The sequence below is a fragment of the Phyllobates terribilis genome, unplaced genomic scaffold (assembly GCF_046119375.1).
Source record: "Phyllobates terribilis strain yellow unplaced genomic scaffold, ASM4611937v1 Scaffold_11__3_contigs__length_659146591, whole genome shotgun sequence".
Lineage (NCBI taxonomy): Eukaryota > Metazoa > Chordata > Amphibia > Anura > Dendrobatidae > Phyllobates > Phyllobates terribilis.
Genome location: NW_027362771.1, coordinates 319,255,361 through 319,275,842, shown reverse-complemented (window position 1 = coordinate 319,275,842; position 20,482 = coordinate 319,255,361).

The window sequence follows — 20,482 nt, the reverse complement described above, 5'->3', positions numbered from 1 at the left end:
GCATCCTGGTATATGTAGTCTTCATTTAAGGAAGTATGCAGTAATCGGATGTGGGAGAATCCTTCTACGTTGTCTGATCTCAGCTAAGCTGTTAGGGTGGCTTTACACACTTGGCTAATGCATCTGATTCACAGATTTGACCACTTTTGGTGATTATTAGATATTTTAATGAATTGAGTTAAAATTGTACTTAATTATGCGTGTCAACCTGCTGTTTAATCGCTGATCTTGTCATCAAAATTTAGGCGCTAAGGATTTCTCTTAGGGACAAAGTAAGATAAATAGAGCAATGCATTTGGTTCTAGTGGAAATGTACAACCAATGACATTTTCAGTGTTCAACAGATCAATTTTCTAGTTCACGGAAACAATGCTGGTTGATACTTCAAGGGGTTATCCGGGACTCTTTTTTCCTATGAGGCTATCTACCTGCCATGCTGTCCTGCGGCAATCTCTACAGGCTCAGAGCAGTCATGGACCACTCTTGCCAGCAATTCTTCGGTTTTATGTGACGTCATGTCGACCGAGCAGCTCCTTTTCTTCCACTCTACTCTGTCGATGGGGTGTCAATGTCAGTGTCATTCTGATTGACAGCTGGCTCCTTGCTGCCTAACTGCAGGAAGCCGGTTGGCAGTCAGCATAAAGTTGGTAGTGATGCCCTGTCAACGCAGACCAGAAGAGAAAGAACTGCTGTGTTGACGTGAGGTCAAAGGAAACAATGGTGACTGGTATGGAGTTTTAACCTCTTCAGAAATGAGCCCCGCTTTTGTCTTGGATGCAATGATAGCCAAAGGTTGGCCTTAAGACCATGCAAGCAACACTATGAAGTGGCCTTCACAAGGAAACATCACACTGGTCCTACTCCTGGGATTATGGTTTGACGTGGCATAATGCACAGTAGCCAGAACCCTCTAATCAACTTTGCATTACATTGATCTGGTTGTGGAACCAGTGGTATGGCCATTGCTCTAATGTGCCCTAGGAGCCATTTATCAACAAGTTGCTTATGCTACTGTGAGCAGCCTGTTTAGCCTAAATATGCTACCATGGCCTGCAAAATCTCAGGACGTTATTAGTTGGTAATTGCAATGGGAGCTGCCTGCGGTGGATCTTGATGATTTGCGTACCCATGTGCCTTCAGCGTGGCAGACTATTCTTCAGACAACCATTAATATACTCATTAATAGCATGACAAGACGTGTAAGTGTATGTATTTCTTCATGTGGAGCTCATACTGAATAAATCAAGATGTTTTGAACAATTTGTTTCTATTTTTTCAGTATTTGAATATCATCAACATGTCTGTCGATCCTACAATTCCATAATTCTACAACCTCTGCACCAAAGGTATCAGTTTAATCAATACAACAGTGTCATTATGGCCATGCCATTACTTTATACTGCTAAATCCTGCTGACTGGTTCTCTCAAATTAACTGAGAATGCCCTAATTGGGTATTTGTTTCCTAAACCAGACGGCCGTAACATTTTCCCGCATGGCAAACAAATCCTACAAGTCAGATCTCCATTGTTCAACAGCGATTGTTTTGTCAAACCGATGTTATACGCACAGTACATACTATTAATGTTATCAATCCCATTGACTGAATGTTATGTACACAGGATTGTCAGAACACAATAGAGACCTAATTAATAATCGGATTCGTTGGTGTGTTTTTAGAATTTGTGACCATTGCACCATTTATCACCAGTATGTGGCCTTTTTTGAATAACAAACCACAAGCACAAAAATAATCATTTAGGTCACTCACTGTACATTGTTTTTCACATATGAAGAACGAGCAGTCATTTCATTCCACCTTGGAAGGATTAACATATATTCTATGGAAGTGAATGCACTTTCCAAGCTGGTGTTTAGCATTAGCTAAGACAGAGGTTTAGCATACAGCTCTCTAGGGAATTACAGAAGAGTACAGTGATAGAGAAGGCTTGCAATGTACCGTGTATGCTGAAGACCATAATTACAAACTTCCCTCTGGAGATCCATACTTTTTCAGGATCACAGGTCAAAATATTCAATTTTCATACACACTTCTAATTTATGCAAGGGCACAGCATTACAAGAATTGCTACAGTTTCATTATAAAGTTTAGAAAAAAAGTAGTTTCACAATATATAAACTTAAGTGATTGTAGCAATAGTCAAAATCAATCATTTTTATAATGATTTATCAATATTTAAACAAGAAATCTAGAACACGCAAAAGGCATTGCAGTGTTTGGGCCATAGCAGTATTTAAGCATGAATTTATAACTTGTTAAAAATTTTTATTGTTTTTTTTTTTTTTACCTGGAACTACATTGTATTTTATAGTAGGTATGGAAATTGTATCTCCTCTATGAAAAATGTCTTGGAATTTTATCCCAACCAGAGTCTAGTCCAAAAGGTTTAATTAAAAACGTTTCACCGTTGGGCATTTACAGGCCTATTGTTTCCCTGCACATTCAACTTTCATGTATTCTCTGGCCATAATCTGCTGAATGGAGGCTCAGAAAAAGTCAGATAAAAGAGATAGAAACTCTCCCATTGGAACGTAAGAAAATGCTCACTGATGGATTCTCAGTTAACCCATTCTGCAAGCCAACAATAGAGCAATACAGAGGTTATACATGCAAGTGTTTGGCCAGAGTCACACTAGCGTATTGCATCCGATGTGAGAGTATGGGATGTGATATGCTAATGACACGCGGCTCCAGCTCTGCTGTACTGGCCTTCTCCCACACTGGCTACCTGTGAGATGAAAGCTTCCAGCACTGTGAGAGGATTGAAGCTAATAATATTAATATAACAATAATATTTAATATTTATATAGCGCCAACATATTCCGCAGCACTTTACAATTAAGCAGGTCCATGTACAGACAATAAAGACATCACAAAGTAACAGTTAAGGCCCCGTCACACTTAGCAACGCTGCAACAATCCCGACAACGATACGACCTGTCAGGGATCGTTGCTGCGTCGCTATGTGGTCGCTGGTGAGCTGTCAAACAGGCAGGCTCACCAACGATCAGGGGAGCAGCGACATCGTGGAAAGAATCTTTCCACGATGTCCTGCTCCTGGTTACGAGCCTGCTGAAGCAGGAGGAGGCTGGTAACTATGGTAAACATCGGGTTACTAGGGGCACACGCGCTCCTAGTAACCCGTTGTTTATCATGGTTACCACTCTGCTACGGTGAGTGGGAGGTTACCGCTCACTTTAGCAGGCTCGTAACCATGATAAACAACGGGTTACTAGGTGCGTGTGTGCCCCTAGTAACCCGATGTTTATCATGGTTACCAGCCTGATCACTGCTCCCGCTGGTCACACACAGCGATGTGTGCTGACCAGCGGGAGAGCAACGACCAAAAAATGGTCCAGGACACTTTGCAGCGATCAGCGACCTCACAGCAGGGGCCTGATCGTTGCAAAGTGTCACACATAGCGACATCGCTGGTGAGGTCGCTGTTGCATCACCAAAACCGTGACACAGCAGCGATCTCGCTAGCGATCTCGCTATGTGAGACGGGGGCTTTACAGGAGGAACGAGAGCCCTGCTGGCAAGCTTACAATCTATAAGATACAAATGTTTTTGTAATGAAACAAACTTCACTTCTGCTGTACTGCGTTAGCTCTGATCTCAAGTGTGAACCAAGTAATGACTGACAGCCTGCTTTCATAATCACACTCAGCTTTCAGTGAGATCAGAGCTAACACAGAACAGCAGAAGTGAAGTTTGTCTCATTATAAAAACATTTGTAGCTGCTGTCATCTCATAATGCTGTCAGCTTCCATCTCACAAGCAGCCAGTGTGGGGGAAGTACAGTACAGCAAAACTAACAGATCTATGAGAAGACAACTGCAAATGTATTTGTAATGAGACAAGGTTAAACTCTGCTGTGTTAGTCATAATCTGCTACAACTCTGCAGCAGAGCTGCCAACACTATGAGAGGACCAGTACTGCAATGTAAAGTACCAGTAATGTAATTGAAATAAACCAGTCACCCAAAGGAAACACAATAGAACAAATGAAAGACACCTGCTTTTCTCATAACCCACAAATATGAAACTCCCATTCTGCTATTAAAAAGTATGAATTTGTATAATCTTCTAGTGTGACCAGGTCTCATACAAACAGCAGCTGATTGAAAAGCAAATGTTTTCTGAAAACAATGCAGCAGAACTTCAGCTGTCATCTAAACTTACAACATGTAATGCAGAAAACGTATTTAAAAGGGTTGTCTGAGAACTTTACACATAAAACTAACCAGTGTTGTGAAACAAAATAAGGGTTACTCACATGTCACAGCAGCATCATATACAGACAGACACTCTTATTCCAGCAATGTATAACTTACTAGACTGCTGGCAGGGGGGTAGGCCCGTGAGTTAAGGGGGCCCTGTTTGTCTCTGCACGGGCCCCCTCTCCTCCCCTCATCATTACAATTTCAGGGGTATCCGAAGCCCTAAGACGTGGTGGTGGCCTTCATATTGAGTGGGCAACTGGGCCATTATACTGAATGAGTGACTGGTGGGGGCCATTATGCTGAGATGAGTGGGTGGCTGGTGGGGGTCATTATACTGAGTGGGGTGGCTGTGAGGGTCCCCATACTGAGTTAGACCCTCATTATGTATAGTGTGCTGTAGTGGTCCTAATACTATGTGAAGGGCTGTGGGGGACCATCATACTGAGTGGGGAGCTGAAGGAGCCCCCATGCTAAGTGGGGGCTTGTTGGGGCCCTTATTCTGTGTGTAGGGATGTGGGGGCCCTCATACTGAGTAGGTGGCTATAGGGCCATCATACTGAGTGGGGTGCATCATACTGACAGGCCATGATACTGTGTGTGTGAGGGACTATGGGGATATCCTACTATGCGGGAGGCATTTTAGGGCGGTATTATACTGTTTGTGGCACTGTGGAGACATCATACTGTATGTGTGGAGTGAAGCTGTGAGGGGGGATTTACTGTGGGGATACCATACTCAGTGTGCTGGGGTGGAGGCATTTTCGGAAGCATCATAGTCTAAAATGTCCATAAAAGGGATTTTGATTTTGATGGTGAGAACATGAAGAGGCTTCAACAGGGAGATAATTACTGTGTATGTGCTGTCATTTCTATGTACGCCACTGGCTGTTAGCTACAATTCTGATAAAATCACTGTTTTATCTGCTGCAGATCTACCAGTTCTCTGGATGCTGAGCTCTGTACAATCCCCCCCCCCCTCACCACTGATTGGCAGCTTACTATGTACACTGTGCATAGGCAGAAAGTGGAAAATCAGGGGTGAGGACGGGGTTATACAGAGCACCCAAATATCGAGGACTACATGGCAGCAGGTTTACTAGTCCTCTAGTGAGAGTGATCCTAGCAAAACTACAGCAAGCAGCCCAGTGATAAGTGATACATCGCCAAAATCTGGGTTTCTGTCTCTAGAATATGCTGCTCTCAGATTAGGAGACAAAACCCTGGTGACAGATTCCCTTTAACAGATGACTGATCTTTGTTTTTTTATTTTAACCCCTTAACAACGAATGACGGACATAGCAGGCCATGAGAGCGGGTGTCAGTTTCCGCACCATGATATGCTATGTCCATCATGCATTTAAGCTGTCACTGCGTGTAAACATGCAGTGACAGTTCCGTGCCGACAGCAGTCAAGTGACAGCTGAGCGACATGGGCAGAGGTGCGGAGATCCATGCCATCGGTCCCCACACTAAAATGGCTGTGATGGGTCAGTCAATCTGAAAAAGTTATAGTTCTCAGAATAAAGCGGCGTAAAAATAATTATTTTTTCTATAAAATAGTTTTAATTGCGTAAAAGTACCAAAACATAAAAAATGTGGTATCGCTGTAAACGTACTGACCCAAGGAATGAAGCTACCTTATAAATTTTACCACATGCGAAACAGCACAACCGCCCCCCCCAAAAATCCTGAATTTTTGTTCATTCTGCCTCCCAAAAATCTGAATAAAAAGCGATCAAAAAATGTCATGTGCCCATAAATGGTACCAATAAAAACGACAACTCGTCCTGCAAAAAACAAGCCCTCACATGACTCTGTCGGCAGAAATATGGAAAATTATCAAAATATGGGGATGCACAATAAAAAGCGCCTTTTAGTGTGTGACAGCAGACAACCATAAAAATCCGACATAAATCTGGTATTGCTGTAATTGCACCGACCATAAAGTCGTCTAATCGCTTATACAGCACGAAGAACGGCGTAAAAAATAAATAAAACCAACTCTTGAGCTACTACTGATTTGTTCAGTCTGCCTCCTAAAGATCGCAGTAAGGCTCGGCTCACATGTATCCAGCCCTCTATGCTGAGCGCTTACACCGGGGTTTCCATGTTAGGCTATGTGCCCACGTTGCAGAAATGAAGCAGAAAATTTCTGCTTCATTTCTGCATGTCCTTTTCCCAGAATTTGGCAAGCGTTTTTCACGCATTTTAGAAGCGTTTGGGACATGCGGAATTGCCTTGCGTTTTTTATTGCATTGACAAGGCAATTCCGCATGCGTAAACGCAAAATTAATGGACATGCTGCGGATTTTTGAGCACATCAAAAACGCTGCGGAAAAATCCGCAGCATGGGCATTGAAATTGCGGATTCTCATTGGAGACCATGGGGGACAGATTACCAAGCGTTTCACAAGCGTTTAAGCTGCGGAAATTCCGCAGCATATACGCTTGTAAAACGCTACGTGGGCACATACCCTAAATCTCTGAAATAAGTGATTCAGACGGAATCCGCGGTGGAAGAGTCCCTGTAATGAAGCCATTTTTACATATTTTCACTTGTAAAAATGTAAAATCTGGGGCTAAAACAAATTTTTTGTGGTAAAAATGTAATTATTTTGTCTTCATTGCCCAAAATGATCACTGCACCCTTAGATGAATTCATTGAGAGGTCTAGATTGTAAAATGAGCTCACCTATGAGGGGTTCTCCTGTTCTGGCACCTCAGGGGCTCTCCCAGTGGGTCATGGCACCGCAAACCATCACAGTAAAATCTGCACTATACACTCCCTGACAGAAGTTATGTCGCTTATCCATGTTATGTAAATAAAAGCTTATAACCTGACGTTAAATTCATCCATTGGTTTTATAAATTACTCTTTTGAAAGCTGAAACCCTCCCAAATTTGGTTTAGGTTAAGAAAATAAATTGGCATCAATGCTGAAATATTAGTGTGTCAGGGAGAGTAATTTGACGCTTCTTCCCTTATGAGCTTTCCAGTGTGCCTGAAAAATAGTTCCCGATTACATGTAGGGTATTGGTGTACTCAGGAGAAATTGCACAATAAACTGTAGTGGTAAAAATGTAATTATTGTTTCTTCACCGCCAATGGTGTAAAATTCTGTGAGGCACATGTGATGTCAACATGCTCACTGCACCCTTAGATGAATTCATTAGGGGGTGTAGTTTGTAAAGGGACATCACTTATGGGAGGTTTTTGCTGTTCTGGCACCTCAGGGGCTCTGCCAATGTGACATGGCACCCTCAAACCATTCCAGCAAAATCTTAACTCCAATATGGTGCTTCTTCCCTTCTGAACTTGGCACTGTGCCTTAAAAGTAGTTTTTGGTACCGGGTTCCCGTATTACTTCATAAGTGGTTTCCTGCAGTATCAGATAGATGCTGGAGATGTGGAGTGGAAGAGGGGACGATGACACACATTTGGTGGAGCTGTCCCATAATAAGAGGTTTCTGGACAGGTAATTCAGAATATTCAAAAAATGACTAGTCTCTCTGTACCCGACTCGCCTGAATCTCTTTTGTTCTTTATGATCCCAACTAGTTTCACCATATACAAAAGATCTTTAATAAGCTACCTTATACAGGCTGCTAAGAATATCATTCCTCATCACTGGAAAAGTACTTCTCTACCTACTCTGGGGGAGTGGTTCTGTGAAATAGCTCTTCTAAATAGGATGGAACATTTGATTGCCCAATCCCCCACTGACTGTGATAGATACTGTGAGACTTGGAGAGACTGGATTGAATTCCAAGAATCTGAAGCCCACTGCCTTTCATCAGACTGATGTGACCCACCTTTTTCTACGGTGCATTTCTTCTCTGTACTGATTATGCTCCGCGCCTGGCTGCACTATGTATGGTTTCCATTGGATTTTAGTAACTTCATAATTGTAATACTGATGGCTTAAAATGTTCCCTTTCCTCCTTTTTCTTTCTATAACTTTATGTTTTATTGGATGTTATACTTATATTCTATGATATATTGATGCTGATATTGTCCTGTTTATTCTTTTTTTTGTATTTTTGTAATTGAAAATTATATAACCTTTCAATAAAAATTGAATTTTGAACAAAAAGTAGTTTGTGACCACATATGGGGTATCGGTGTGTTCAGGAGAAATTGCACAACATACTGTATCGTCCACTTTGCTTCTGTTACCTTTGTGAAAATGAAAAATTTGAGCCAAAACCAACATATTTGCGGGAAAATTTATCTTTTCATTTTCACGGCTCAACGTTATAAAATTCTGTGAAGTACCTGTGGGTTCAAGGTGCTCACCACACCTCTATATAAATTCTTTGAGGGGTGTAGTTTCCAAAATGGGGTCCCTTGTGGGGGTTTCCACTGTTTAAGGTACATCAGGGGCTCTTCAAACGTGACATGGCATCCGCTAACGATTCCAGCCAATTTTGCATTTAAGAAGTCAAATGGCGCTCCTTCCCTTCCGAGCCCTGCTGTGCGCCAAAACTGTAGTTTTCCTCCAGATATTGGGTATTATCCATTATACTCAGGATAAATTGCATAACAAATTGTATGCTGGATTTTCTCCAGTTACCTTTGTAAAAATGCAAAATTTGGGGCTAAACATTTTTGTGGGAAAAAGTAAAACTTTAATTTTTTCCTTCCACATTGCCTTGGTTCCTGTGAAGCACCTGAAAAGTTAATAAACTTCTTGAAAGTGGTTTTGAGCACTTTGAGGAGTGCAGTTTTTAGAATGGTGTCATTTTTGGGTATTTTCAGTCATATAGGCCCTCAAACTCACTTCAAATGGGATGTATTCCCTAAAAAAAATGTTTTTCTAAATTTTGTTGTAAAAATGAGAAATTGCTGCTAAACTTTCAACCCTTCTAACTTCCTAACAAAAAAAATTATGTTTCAAAAATTGTGCTGATGGAAATTAGACATGTGGCAAATATTATTTATTAACTATTTTGTGTGACATACAGTACAGACCAAAAGTTTGGACACACCTTCTCATTTAAAGATTTTTCTGTATTTTCATGACTATGAAAATTGTACATTCACACTGAAGGCATCAAAACTATGAATTAACACATGTGGAATTATATAGTTAACAAAAAAGTGAAAATATGTCTTATATTCTAGGTTCTTCAAAGTAGCCACCTTTTGCTTTGATGACTGCTTTGCACACTCTTGGCATTCTCTTGATGAGCTTCAAGACGTAGTCACCGGAAATGGTCTTCCAACAATCTTGAAGGAGTTCCCAGAGATGCTTAGCACTTGTTGGCCCTTTTGCCTTCACTCTGCGGTCCAGCTCACACCAAACCATCTCGATTGGGTTCAGGTCTGGTGACTATGGAGGCCAGGTCATCTGGCGTAGCACCCCATCACTCTCCCTCTTGGTCAAATAGCCCTTACACAGCCTGGAGGTGTGTTTGGGGTCATTGTACTGTTGAAAAATAAATGATGGTCCAACTAAACGCAAACCGGATGGAATAGCATGCCGCTGCAAGATTCATTGGTAGCCATGCTGGTTCAGTATGCCTTGAATTTTGAATAAATCCCCAACAGTGTCACCAGCAAAGCACCCCCACACCATCACACCTCCTCCTCAATGCTTCACGGTGGGAACCAGGCATGTAGAGTCCATCCGCTCACCTCTTCTGTGTCGCACAAAGACACGGTGGTTGGAACCAAAGATCTCAAATTTGGACTCATCAGACCAAAGCACAGATTTCCACTGGTCTAATGTCCATTCCTTGTGTTCTTTAGCCCAAACAAGTCTCTTCTGCTTGTTGCCTGTCCTTAGCAATGGTTTCCTAGCAGCTATTTTACCATGAAGGCCTGCTGCACAAAGTCTCCTCTTAACAGTTGTTGAAGAGATGTGTCTGCTGCTAGAACTCTGTGTGGCATTGACCTGGTCTCTAATCTGAGCTGCTGTTAACCTGCGATTTCTGAGGCTGGTGACTCGGATAAACTTATCCTCAGAAGCAGAGGTGACTCTTGGTCTTCTTTTCCTGGGGCGGTCCTCATGTGAGCCAGTTTCATTGTAGCGCTTGATGGTTTTTGCAACTGCACTTGGGGACACTTTCAAAGTTTTACCAATTTTTCGCATTGACTGACCTTCATTTCTTAAAGTAATGATGGCCACTCGTTTTTCTTTACTTAGCTGCTTTTTTCTTGCAAATTCTAACAGTCTATTCAGTAGGACTATCAGCTGTGTATCCACCAGACTTCTGCACAACACAACTGATGGTCCCAATCCCATTTATAAGGCAAGAAATCCCACTTATTAAACCTGACAGGGCACACCTGTGAAGTGAAAACCATTTCCGGTGGCTACCTCATGAAGCTCATCAAGAGAATGCCAAGAGTGTGCAAAGCATTCATCAAAGCAAAAGGTGGCTACTTTGAAGAACCTAGAATATAAGACATATTTTCAGTTGTTTCACACTTTTTTGTTAAGTGTATAATTTCACATGTGTTAATTCATAGTTTTGATGCCTTCAGTGTGAATGTACAATTTTCATAGTCATGAAAATACAGAAAAATCTTTAAATGAGAATGTGTGTCCAAACTTTTGGTCTGTACTGTATATCTCTTGTTTAGGGGCATAAAAATTAAAAGTTTGAAAATTGTGAAATTTTCAAAATTTTCACCAAATTTCCGATATTTTCACAAATGATCGCAAGTCATATCGAACTAATTTTACCACTATCATGAAGTACAATATGTCACGAAAAAAACAGTCTCAGAATAACTGGGATCCATTGAAGCGTTCCAGAGTTATTACCTCATAAAAGTGATACTGGTCAGAATTGAAACTATTGGCCTGGTCATGAAGGTGAAAATAGGCTGGGGTGTGAAGGGGTTCATAGTGACATATGGGTTTACCTATAAGGCTATTTGCCCACGATGCAGAAATGCTCCGGATTTTTCCTGAGCGTTTCAGCATCTCCCTGGCAGAAAAAACGCATGCGGATTGTACATGCGGATTGTACATGCGTTTTCCTGCCAGGGACATGCGGAAGTGAAGCGTTCTTCACATGCATTTCCGCATGCGGGTTGACAAGCGCTTTCCAAGCGATTTTAGCATCACTTGGAAAGTGCTTGTCAACTTGGTCACACTATATAAATCCATGCAAACGGCATGGATTTATATAGTGTGACCGTAAAGAATGGTTAAAAATAAAAAAATAAATCTATACTTCCCTTCCGATGGCCCCCGCAGTCTTGCCTCGCTCCGTTGTCGGCAGGACCTGAAGGACCTGCCGTCACATGACTATGACGTCAGCGCAGGTCCTTCAGTCCACCGCAATCTGCCGGCAAGGGAGGACGAGCGCAGCGGGGGCCATCAGAAGGTAAATATAACATTTTATTTTTTATTTTATTCTTTTTTTCACAGGTTCTATGGTACCCGGGTCCGAGGAGAGTCTCTTCTCCTCCACACCCGGGTACCATCCGCACATTGGAATGCATGGAATGCACATCTACATATGCAGTGATGCGTAATCCATGCGTTCCAATGCAAGTCAATGGCGGCCAAAACGCAGCACTTCCGCAAAATAATTGGTAGTGCTGTGTTTTTTTCCGCAACGGAAATTTCCGCAGCAAGTGCACAGCACATGAGGATTATCATTGGGGAATATGGCAGGCCTTTTACCATGCGTTTTTTAAGCGTTTCTGCAGCGTTTTTGCCGCTGCGGAAACGCTTAAAAAACGCATCGTGGGCACATAGCCTTAAAATGTTGTAAAGACACTTCAGCCCTCTTGTTGTCCATGTACACAGAGACACATTAAAAAAAATTGTCCTTATAAAGAGAATAATAAAGTCTCCTAAGAAATAGAATTTTATTGTATGTAATCATGAAGATTTTAATAAATATGCACTGATCATAAAATACAAGTTTGAAAAGCAGGTGGCATGCTGATAGCCCATCTCAAGGTTTCTCTGGTTTAGGCCGTGGTTAAATTACTATAAGAACTATTAAAGATGGACGAATCAAGCAAAATACAAATTCGCCTGTTTACACAGATTTTCCTGGAAAATTCGATTAGTAGAGAAGTTACTCTCCTGTAAATACAATGTCCCATATAAATGTAACATGTAAAAAATAAAAAAAATCCTTATGCTCACCTAGCTGCTCACCTATCCAGCTTGTCTGCTCCTCACTGCCACCCGTCTGGTCCTTGTCACATCTCATGATCCCCATTGCTCGTGCTGCTGAGCTTGGACTTTCGACTCTGATGAGGCTACTGAGGATTTTGTGAGGATGTCATGACGCCACACGGTGACCATGCACGTGCATGTGCAAAACTGTCCTGGGCCTCATAAGACCCAGAAGTCCCGGGTCAGCGTGAGCAGCAGGGTTCAGAAGATGTGACACACACTGGACGGGTGGAGGTGAGGAGGGGAAGAGCTGGAGAGGTGAGCGGTAAGTTTAAGTATTCATTTTTTTGACCTTTTGATGGTCCTTTACGGTTGAGGCCAGCGGCCTCCATTTTGCTGAATCCACACAGACGTGATTCACAAAAAAAATGCATTTTGTAAAATACAGATTTTTGTAAAAATTAGAGTATAATTCAATTTCACTTGAATTTATTCGCTCATTTCTAATGATTATGGATCCCTGCTGTAGTGTCTGGATACAACGCCACTACATAATCACACATAAAGTGCCATCAAAACCCAACATGACATTTTTTCCTTTAACTGTGAATCTATGGGCTGGTAAGGAAACGCCAATGAATAATGTTTACGACATGTGAGCAGTTTCTTGCCAGAGGTTATAAAACTTGGCGTGATATCTTTTAGTGTCATGGTACAATCTGGGAAATCTTTTACAAAGGATTTGCCCATAGCAATGAGGCTGATTCCCATTTTAATTTTATATACAGTACAGACCAAAAGTTTGGACACACCTTCTCATTTAAAGATTTTTTCTGTATTTTCATGACTTTGATAATTGTACATTCACACTGAAGGCATCAAAACTATGAATTAACACATGTGGAATTATATACTTAACAAAAAAGTGTGAAACAACTGAAAATATGTCTTATATTCTAGGTTCTTCAAAGTAGCCATCATCAAAGCAAAAGGTGGCTACTTTGAAGAACCTAGAATATAAGACATATTTTCAGTTGTTTCCCACTTTTTTGTTAAGTATATAATTCCACATGTGTTAATTCTGTAGCACCCCGAGGGCTCGGTTGCTACAGAGGTATCGCATCTCAGTTAGAGGTGTGGTATCTCACTTCCGGGTAAGGATGGAGTGTGGATCAGGACCCTGACAGCGGCATGCATTACACCACATTTCCGGAGGACAGCTCGACGGTGCTCCCAGCAGCGAGCATAACAGACCATGTCCCTGGCTGGAGTGGGAGGGAGGGAACACCCAGAACAGGGGGAACCCAGAACACCCAGAACAGGGGGAACCCAGTAGTGCAGGAGCAGAGAGGAAGCAGTTCCTGGATGCACAGAGAGAGGAGTATAAAAAGGTGGGGGCCATCTTAGGAAGGAGTTCTGTGAGAAGAGAAGGCAGGGAGCAGAGCTGCTGCATGGGCTCTGCTCCCTGGGCAGGCCTAGCACAGAGGCCAGAGCCTGAGGGAAGAAAGAAGGGGAGCAGGGAGGCTCCAGGAACACAGAGGAAGGAGGGACCCCAGGGGTGCAGAACGGTCAGTAGCCACTGCACGCCCGAATTCACCTGAGTGAAGGGGAACCGGATCCCTAAATTGGTGGAGGAGAAACTACACTTAGCCAAGAACCGGAGGTTGCGACCATTCATTGGTGCAGCCCCCTGCTAAACCTGCTAGGAAGGCACCACATAGGGCCCAGGGAAAACGGCCGGCACGTTATCCCGACAAGGTCTGAGGCAGCCGGACAGAAGTAAGGTCACTGGTGGGGTATGAGAGGCCAGAGAAAGGACACATAAATGGGGGTCCTGTGAAGCGCTTCTAAATTACCTGGAGGTTGATCGAGCCCTTCACCTGGTGAGCGCAGCACGGCTCGGGCAGTCCTTGCTGACAGAAGTGACCTGGATAACAACTGTGAGTAAAAGACCCTGGACTGCATCATTGGACTCTGTGTGATTGCTGCTGCGCCTGTACCATCACTCCCATCCTCCCTACACGCTGCCCTGAGGCTACGCTCCTCCCGTGGGGAGTTATCCTACCCCTGTGCTGCACACCAACACCAGCCTCAGCGGTCTGCCTTGCAGTGGCAGTTATCCCTGACCGCAATCCACGGGTGGCGTAGTCGGACATTCAAAACACTGATAAATAGACTGCCACAATTTGGTCTGACCACCCTGAGCCCCGGGATCGGGTTGCCACTACTACCCCCAGCATCATACAGAAGCCCGGTTCCGGGTACCCCACGGCCCAGGGGGTGAGTCAATTCATAGTATTGATGCCTTCAGTGTGAATGGACAATTTTCAAAGTCATGAAAATACAGAAAAATCTTTAAATGAGGTGTGTCCAAACTTTTGGTCTGTACTGTATGTGTTCAGAACATGAAAGGAGCACTGAACCAATTCAGTAGGTTTACACATTGCAAATAAAATATACTAGTGTTCTAGATAGAAAAATAAATTGTTTCCTCAGAAATGCCTATGTAAGTAAAGGTAGGGCATTGTGATCACCTTTTTACTGATGTGGAAGGTGTAGTTTGTAGGCAACAGTGAAAGGATAAAATAATGTTATAATAGCGCAGCACACGCTCCATTTCGGTCATCTAGCCCATTTCGGTCATCTAGCGGGATGCAGCACTATGCAGTCACGGCTGTTCTTCCACTCATACTCACTGTTCATTTCATCAACATTCTGCTTACTTTGTGTCTTTGCTGAGTGGGACGTGATTGTAAAAAAAAGTGGTGACTTGTTAGTGATGTGCAGGGCCGGCTCCAGGTTTTCGTGGGCCGCGGGCAAAAGAGTCTCAGTGGGCACCTATAACACATACCACGATTGATGATGCACAGATACGGCGGAGAAATATAGGTATACAACACAGGGCCCAGGCTGTCCCCTCATCCTTCACATATGCAAACATGCACACGCACACACAGTACGCAGACATGCACACGCACGCACACACACACACAATACGCAGACATGCACACACAGTACGCAGACATATACAAGCATACACACAGTACGTAGACATGCACACGCAGACATGCACGCACACACACCGTACACAGACATGCACACATACACAATACGTAGACATGCACACACAGTACGCAGACATATACAAGCACACACACAGTACGTAGACATGCGCACGCAGACATGCACGCAGAGTACACAGGCATGCACACACACACAGTACGTTGACTTGCACACGCAGACATGCATACACGCACAGTACGCAGACATGCGCACACATGCAGGCATGCACACACATACACATACATGCACATGGTACACAGATATGCACACATACAATACGGAGACACGTACATACACAAACATATACACAGATACGTACACATACAGACAAACATACATATTTGAACACAAATTCTTAAAAACTCATATAAAACCCATAAATATATATACACAGTCATACACACTGACATAAACAGACATTCACATCATACATGCACACACACAGACAGACACATTAGAAATATTTTTAATATGAGGATTGGGGAAGCTGGCAGCAAGCCTCGCTCACCTGCCCCCGGCCTATGTCCCGTCCAGCTCCTCAGGCATGTGGCTGTGCAGGGCCAGTGGCGTGTGTTTGATGGCCGTCACAGACATGGCCCTGGACCATCAGGGGGGCCCACTCGCCGTCAGGGCCCGGGCTGCTCCCCTAGCATCTGTGCAGGACCGCTGGTGCTGTTTGATCCGTCACTTCACCAGACATGGCCGCGCGCAGTGCGCTGTGCGGCTCTGTCTCCTAGTAATGACGCGGCAGAGGCGATACACGTTTCATTACTACCAGACACAGCTGCACAGAACATTGCGCGCGGCCATGTCTGTTAAAGTGACAGCAATCAAGCAGCGCCAGAGGTCCTGTACAGATGCTGGAGAAGCGGCCCGGGCCCCGACGGTGAGTGGGTCCCCCAGATGGTCCAGGGCCCCGGCACTTGCCCAGGTGCGCCAAGTGCTGACGCCGGCCCTGGTGATGTGGACCACCCTGATGACTGGAACTGGGCAGGAGTAACATGGTCAAATAATTATTATCTCCTTTAACCGCTGTCTGCAACTACAACTGTCACATCAGTAAAAAGGTAATAATCTGAACACTGCTTTGCTTTTACTACCATAGTTCTCAATCTCTATATAATCCACAAGAAAATCTACAACATTAGCATTAGGCCCACCATACACAGGCTAATGTTGGCCGATATCAATGGGTTCGGCCCACAGTCTAATGTGAACAATATATATCGATCCAGCATGTCTGATTTTGCACTGCTGATCCTTTGCACCCCCGAATATAAGCCACCGCCGAACAAGTCTGGAAACGACTCTCTTATAAAGAACACAGGAGCGCTCGGCCAAACAAGTTCTCCTGTATATGGGAGAAATAGGCAAGATGGCAGCCAGCAAGCGATCAGCCCATCCATTGCTTGGCCGACAGCCATCTAATGTGTATGGCGGGCTCCCCATGTAGGTTTTTTTAGCTGATTTCAATGCACATATGACCACAGACTTCACCTACTGCTTTGCAGAAGGTGAAATCTGTACAATAAATACACAACAGAATAGGATAGTTGGAATTAAAAGTCCACAACTTGCCTACAATCTGCTGCAGATTTTTTCAATACAGATTGTTAAATGGGTTGTCCTATGAACAAAAGTTCATTTTAATCAATATATCTTGGAATAATAATAAGTTCCACAATTGGGTGTGTTTAAATTAAATGTTCCTGTGCTGAGACAATCTTATAAATGTGTCCCTGCTGTGTACTGTGTAATGGCTGTGTCTCACCATGCAGGAACATGATCTGATCATACCACAGCTCCTGGCCAAGAGTATATAGACAGGACAGCATGAGATCAGAAAGAATCAGCTGCAATCCCCTCCTGTAATGTCTGTATACTCTCTTTTTCTTCCTCGCCTGCCCAGGAGCTGTGGTATGATCAGACCATGTCCCTACACAGTCAGACACAGCCATTACACAGTACACAGCAGGGGCACATTTATACGATTATCTCAGCGCAGGAACATTTTATCTAAACACATCCAATTGTGGAACTTATTATTATTCCAAGATTTATTGATTAAAATCAACTTTTGTTCATGGGAAAACCCCTTTAATAGGGTTTGTTACTGTACTCATAGTGATGAATGCTGAATATGAATGAGAATTCTGCAACCAAAGTTCGGCCACAAATACCCAGGGTATACACAAGGTCTTATTCACATGGGCGTATTTTCTCTCCCTGTGTTGTTCGTGTGTGCAGCAGACTGTACATGGAGAGTGCAATGACCAATGTTAGCCTATATGCGTGTGGAAAAAAATCTGAAATATCTGGCAGCTCTGCTATGAGCACATGGAGTCCGTCACGTCTGCAATATACGGGTCTGACTGATCCGCAAAATTCAACACTTGTCTGAACATCACCTAACACCTGCCGTATCTGTGGTCATCACCTTGTGGTGCGCCAGCTGCAATGTACGGTAATTACAACTTCCATCCTGTGAAGGCATACTGGGCTCTGTAGTTTCACATCAGCTGTAGAGCCACAGGTTGCTGTTTAGCAAGTTCTCTTCACATTATGTTCAATCATTAGACTATATTCATGTTCACATAGTGAAGCAATGCTGGTGCTACACAGCTGCAACATAGGTTGTGTAGGAAAAGATCGCTATGTGCCGCTGCTGCATTATAGGGTAATACACGTGAATGGGGTCACATTGCAACTCTTCAGGTACGGCGATCACAACTCACAAGAAGACTGATAGTTTGTGACTTGTTTGTCACGGTACCCTTGGAATTGCAATGTGACCCCATTCACCTGCATTACACAGCGATGTAGCAGCGGCACATACTGATCTTTGGCTACTCTACCTACGTCATGGGCAAAGTCGCCGTGTATCCCCAGCCTTAAAAGAACAGAAGCTACAATGCAACCTCAGTCACCTGCATTTCTGTGCAATAAAGCAGCGGCACATAGCTATCTTTGGCTGTGCAACCTATGTCATGGCCAAAGTCACCATGTAGCCCCAGCCCTAAGGCAAGAGTCACACCAGAGTTTATTCTCTCATCCAAGAGAATCGGGCTGATTATGCTAATCACACTCTGATGACACTCTGACCAGAGTTTGATCATAGTGTGCTCCAATTCTCTCGGATGAGGAGAAGATGAAAAAAAATTCTCCATCTTCTCCATTCCGTCCATGGTAATCAGACTGCACTCAGATGTCATTCGTATGCAGTCCAATAGTTTCCGCAGACTCATTAACCTACACGGCCAAGTGCGATCCGAATATCGGATCTAACTTGGGAACTCAGTAATTTTTTTTTCTCGGACAGGCTCAGTCCAAGGAAAAAAATCTGACATGTGCACGACTCCATAGAATAACATTGGTCCGAGTGCGATCCGATGTTTTGTCGGGTTGCTCTCAGACCGAAAATATGGCCGTCTGCACCTGCCTTTATAAAAGTTATATAAAAGTCTGAGGACCTGACAAGCAGCCTGAGCCACAGTCTTCCTATGATAACTATGGATATGGCTGGAAAATAAACTCGAGACCTGAGCATTGCAGCGACATGATAAATTTGGGCTATATGAATGATAAACAGATCATCTGGGACAAGTGAAATCACCGTGCAGTGCGGTGCCGGCTGTAGCCCTACTGTGCTGTACTGATACAATAATGTTCAGCCAAAATAATAAACAACGAAGAGAAGAACAATAAGTTACATTTTTTTAACTTTTTTTTAATCAGAAATGCTCTTTTCATGGCCTCTAGCTAACAGTGGCACTCCTAGTGAACTTCTAGTAAACTCCTAGTAAACTTCTCCAGCACCTGCAAGTTCTGCATTACAACTCTGGAGCACCAAGGAAAGTGCAGGCATTGGGTAACCAGGAAGATGTGATGATGCCCTTACCTTTCAGGTTCATAACCAGCCTGAAGTCTTGTCGCACTGTACCGCTGAGCTGCTGTCTCATGCCCATGAAGATGCCCACTGTGTACAGGGGAGCAACCATTAAGCAAAGATCGTCTTTGTGAAGCAATAGCAGGAGACATTGGGGGTTCTTTCACATCCCCCACAATGAGCCGGTAGTCATACAGCCCCTGCTGGGCATCACCCTCATACCTGTAGCCATCCATACCCTGCAGGAGAATGGGCACGAAGTGCAGGAAGAAGAGTTGTGACAGCTAGTCAGTGAGCCATCCTGGCAGTGGGCAGCCAGCTATTACAGGGTAACCTGGCCTTGGTTCCTGAGCTGAGCTCTAGCTGCTGTCAAAGAGGATCGGAGCATTTAACCTGCTGAGAGCCGGGGAGTTTGCACACTTGCAGAATCCCTGCCCCCTTCCTCCCTGAGCTTCTGTCTCCAGGAGATGTCTCCACCCAGAGGACACATTGTTAGTAGTGTCTTACAGCTCATGCCTTCTTCTGGGCACCTTTATCACAGGGCACAGACCTCCCACAGCTGGGAGCCCTGTGGCTAACAACAGGCAGGGCTGATAAGTCTGCTGTACCACACACAGGACAGAGCAGTGACATGACAAACTTCCAGGATTTCAGTAGATCATCAGAAATGTCTTCTCTTTATGTGCTGCTTTTTATCCCTTGCCTTATAGGCAGCTAAACTGGCCATAGAAACTAGCATTGACATAAACAGATAACTCTTATTTAGCATCACAGAATAATGAAACTAAGGGGAATGTTAAAATGTAACTTACATTAGGGATCAGATAACACAAATGACAAGTATGGTACAGTATGTCCAACCTGGAGCATGGACCTGCAAGAAAATGAGGTGCAGGCGAAGAGTGCTGGAGAAAGATGAAGTATGTGCCCCTTACAAATCTATTCCCCCAAGATGTCTCAGCACTGATAAAAAATATAAGTGTCATATATAGGGGCACAATATTAACATACATTCATTAATTCAGCAATAAGTGTTTAAAGTTTTTTTTGCAGAGAAAACACGCTATCCACGTGATAGATAAGTTATTGATTGGTAAGAGTCCGACCAATGGGACCCCTACAGATCAGCAGACCGGCACTACATTAATTCTGTAGGGGGGGATGTTAAGCAATGTGCTCGACTTCTTCCAGCAGCCT